Raw genomic sequence first — 4,755 nt, forward strand, 5'->3', positions numbered from 1 at the left:
GTGGAGGTACTGAGGAGGCTTGTCGGCCTGGAAGGAAGGAAGGAAGGAAGGAAGGAAGGAAGGAAGGAAGGAAGGAAGGCAAGAAATAAAATAGTTTGAATTCCCCGTCTTTTGTTGCAATTACATGCATCAGTGGAAAGACATATAAAGAAGATTATCTATTTATTAGAAATATTCCCCCAACAGGTCTGTCCAGCTCACACACATTTTGGCAAATTCTCTCTATAATTTCTTCCCAAAAGTTACATAAGAAGAGGCTCTCATTCTTTTCTGTTCAGTAAAATCAGGTGAATCGAGCTGATTAAGTGGCAAATCCTCCCAGACAATAAATAATCTGATGCATAAACTCTCACAAGACAGTCAATTATGTTTTACTTTTTAAAATAGAAATGCAACATTTTTATTTTATTGCTTTCAGAATTAGCCATTTCTGGACTTAAGGATATAAGCGAAGCGAACCAGCTGCTGGCTGTAGTTCCATGCAATGTTCCCTGTAATTTTTCCTGAGTGTGAGCAAACACACAAACTCCCTGAGCGTTCCTTGGACCACTGTGAGCAACATCAGACGTGTGCACTGTGGTCACACCAGCATCACATCCATTCAAGTTACATGGTTCATTAAAAGAATCAAATTACAGCATTTACATTTCTGTTAAAACACTTTGTCAACAGGAGCCAGTTGAAGGCTGCAGTGATTTTAGTGACACTACAATGTATAAGAGTGAAGTTATTGAATATTTGTCTCTCTTTACTGTTGCAGTGGTTTTGCAAATTGCAGACGGACCCTGTTCACTCCATAGACACCAATGTTATTCCTGTAGCTTGAAAGACAGCTACTTTTGATAAAACTGGGCTTGTAGCACGTTGTCTGCCTTACAACAATGGGAAAGAGGCACCGTTTATGTTTTGACAACCTATATCTAATGAGTTATTGATGCTGGAAGTCCGAATCTGTGAATATCTTTCCAACTTTACTGAACTTGGGGCCACTACCACCTAAGGAGTGATATATTTAATTTTGAAAAAAGCATTTAGCCATATTTAAAGCTTTAAGTGCTTTATTAACATGGAACTAAATATTTTGTATTGTTTTATTATTACAGGTTCTGTCTGAAAAGAGGTGGAATCATTTTAAACAGTGAAATCAAACTAACAAAATGTAATGACCAACCAGTGAGCAATACTGGATTCTGCAAAAACATAAACAACTTTTTTTAAAATCTAAATCTTATCTTAACACAGTTAATGTATTAACTTATTTTTGTGTGTATGCATGTATTTATTGATTTATTTAGTACTGTTAACATATCAGAGTTCTGAGTGAATTTTTCTTAAGATAGGCAAAGGCCATTTATTGATTACATATAGGCTATTAAATGTTTATTAAAAACTAAAAAGCATTTTAAAAAAAACAACTTAGGCATTTATTGAGTCACTAAAATACTGTAGAGTACAGACCACATCAGCATGATTATAAGCATCCTCTGGTAAATTAACAACCAGATACTGATGTCTCTCACCATATGGACTTCAGGAGATGATGAGATGATGATAAACTGTGACCTACTGGTTGGGTTCTCTCTGTTCTCGTGTTTCTTACATGTTTGTCCCCTGACAGCCGGGTCCTAATGTTTTTTGAGCAACACACCATACTATGACGTTTTTACAGTGAGGGTTCTACTATGGAACCAGTTTGACATGTTCAGGTGTTCTTTGTGTGAAAACTCAGAGATTTCAGGTATCAGAAGGTGGTTTTCAACTTTCTTTGTTAACTTTCTGCTTCAACTTTAAACTAAATTTCCTTCACTAAGCCAGCCCTCTGGACTTCCAGGAAGCTGTGTTCCTATTGGCTGTCCAGGTGGCTGCTTGGTGTTATCAGGAACACCTGACCAGCTTGGTGTTATCAGGAACACCTGAGCAGCTCAGTGTCTTCCTGCTTTATTTAGCTGCAGACAAACATTTCCTCTGCTTCTGTTCACCAGTGAACCGGGTTTGGCTCCGTTGCTTTAATTTGTTCTTTAGGCGTTGGCTTGCAGCTTCCAGCAGTAAAATCGTCTTTAATGTGTTTCTTGGTGTGTTTTAGGGCTTTGTACTGGATAGTTGTCTTGGTAAATGTGGTTCTTTAGCCACAGTTAGCACATGGTGCTAATGTGTGCAGTGATTAGTGGATTTGGTGCAGCTGAGTTGTGTCTTTATCTTGGCTGTAGTGAGTCTTTAGAGGTTTTGGTCAGACACATTCTGTATTCTTGTTTGTGAACCAACGTTGGTTGTCCAGAAGGTAAGAGTTCCTGTCCTGATTCTCTGTTCTCAGAGGTTCTCTGGTAGGCTGCAGGAGACTTTAGCGTTTGGGTTGTGCTAGTTTGGTTTTTGTATGGTTTCATTTGGACGACTATCTTGAGGCCCCTCCATGTGGTTTAGTGAGGTTTTCTGGAACAGTTCTACAAAGCAACCTGCAGCAGAAGAGACTTTGAGAGTTTTTAGGAAGTTCTGGAGAGCCAGACTTTAGAGCAGCAGAAACATTTGTCAGCAGTTTGAGCAGGAGAAGGTGAGCTTCAGAGTAGAAATGAGACGGAAACCTTCTTGACCCGTGTGGTGAGGTCCTGTACCAAGAGTTTGAGCAGGTTGTGAAGAGTCTGTAGTTCTTTGGTCTGAAAGCACAAGAAGAGTCGACTCATTAAAGGAGAAAACAGGAGATATTGTTGGTTCTTCTGTCGCTCTGCAGTTTCCTTAGACTGAATATCAAGTTTATATTTTAAATGATTTCCCATGTGAGCCCAAGAAGACTTCAATAAACTCCCTCCATCCCCTGGACACAACATATTTTATTACCATGTTAAATCTTTTTTTTTTTTTAATATGTTTTTGAGTTTTAATCATAGTTTTAGCATAGTTTTTTCTCTTTGCTTGTTTAGTTTTGTCATCTGTGTGAAAGGTGCTTAACAAATAAAGTTGAATTGATAAACTGAATAATTGACTAACTCATGATTGTGACAACAGAAGTATTTTCATTGTGATTTAAGGGTTTGTTTCATTTTTAAGGTTGGGGTTCAAATCTTGACAGAAAAAAAGATTAAAGAAATAAACTACAGTAAAAAGGCTATTAAATCAAAGGGAAAAAGACATTTAATATAATAAAACTTTTAAAAAGAAAATTAAACATTAAATACAATTAAATTATGTTAGACAAAATATTTAATTAGATAATTAAACAGAAGATACAAAGCATGTAATTATGAAATTAAACACAAAAATTTAAACAAAAATATTAAACATTAAAGATGAAGTATTTTAGATAATTAAACATTTAAAAAATACAATTAAACAAGAATGTTACACATTCAGAAAAACACAAAACATTTAATTAGATTATTAAACCTTTAAAAGTCAAAACATTTAATTAAAAAATTAAATGTTTAATTAGAAAATTAAATCTTAAAGACAATAAAACTTTAAATAGGAATTAAACAGAAAATACAATGAAGCATTAAAAAAGAAAATTAAACATTAAAAGGTGGTAAAACATTTAAAAAGAAAAACCTTAAAGATTTAATCAAAAAATTAAACATTGGGAAAGAAAAGGAAATTTTTCAAACAAGCCGATAAAACATTTGAAAAAACAACAATTAAACATTAAAAAGACAAAACATTTCGAAATCAGATCAGACATTAGAACAGAATAAAAGGTGAGAAAAGAGCAAAACTAAACATTTAAGAAGAATCAAACTAAAGATAAAACCTTTGAAAGGGCACCAGTTAGACTTTAGAAGATCAAATTAAACAGAGGAGACAATAAAACGATCAAAAAGAGCAAAAACAGATAAAGTTTTAAAGCGTTTTCTAGTCTGAAACGAAAACATCAAGTTGTTTCTTCAAACATTAACTTTTTCTATGTTCTTGGTTTGATTGTGGACAGATTTACTAAGAACTCATTTCAGAAAACTGCTTTCCAGATAAAGTCTACTAGTTGAAGGCATCGATCAAACTAATGTTACCTTCTGATCTCCACAAACTTTACTGTTCAGTGAAGAGAATCAAAGTTTGTTGAGGATTTCTAAAGAACCCACAGGTGAAGGTCTGAGAAGAACTCAGATGGATGGTCTAAATGTGAAATCAAGACTCATGGTCACAAGTTTTAAGGCTTCCGTTAACCAAAAAGTTCAAACCAACAGAGAAGTACTGAAAAACTTTTAAAATTTCAGTCCTCAGACTGTCTGAAGGTTCAAACTAACAGAGAACTACTCAAGAACTTTTAAAATTTCAGTCCTCGAACTGTCTGAAGGTTCAAACTAACAGAGAAGTACTCAGGAACTCAGAAGATATCAGTCCCTGGACTGTCTGAAAGTTCAATCTAACAGAGAACTACTGTGGGACTTAGAAAATTTCAGCCCTCAGACTGTGTGAAAGCTCAGGTCCTGAGGACTCGGGAGGTGTGGAGGCTTTGGAAAGTCTTGGAATTGAGGGTTCAACCCTCCAGCACAAAGGCTGAAGCCCAACCTCCTGAGAAAAACGGTCGAGTCGCAACTCGAGTTAAAAAAAAAAATTTAAAATGGCAAAAAATAGATGATAAATGCGCAAAAAAAAGAAGAATTAGTATCTGAGCGAGTAGCTCAGGAGGATAAGAAGAAGACTACTAACTGGTAGGTCGCAGGTTCAAGACCCACCACCGGCACCTTTCTTTCTTTGTCTTTGTCAGTATTTTGATAAAAATTTAAGAAGTGTCTGGTCTTGAACCAGCGACCTGCAGCTCCACAGGCA

This window comes from Amphiprion ocellaris, chromosome 19, assembly GCF_022539595.1.
Source record: "Amphiprion ocellaris isolate individual 3 ecotype Okinawa chromosome 19, ASM2253959v1, whole genome shotgun sequence".
Taxonomy (NCBI): domain Eukaryota; kingdom Metazoa; phylum Chordata; class Actinopteri; family Pomacentridae; genus Amphiprion; species Amphiprion ocellaris.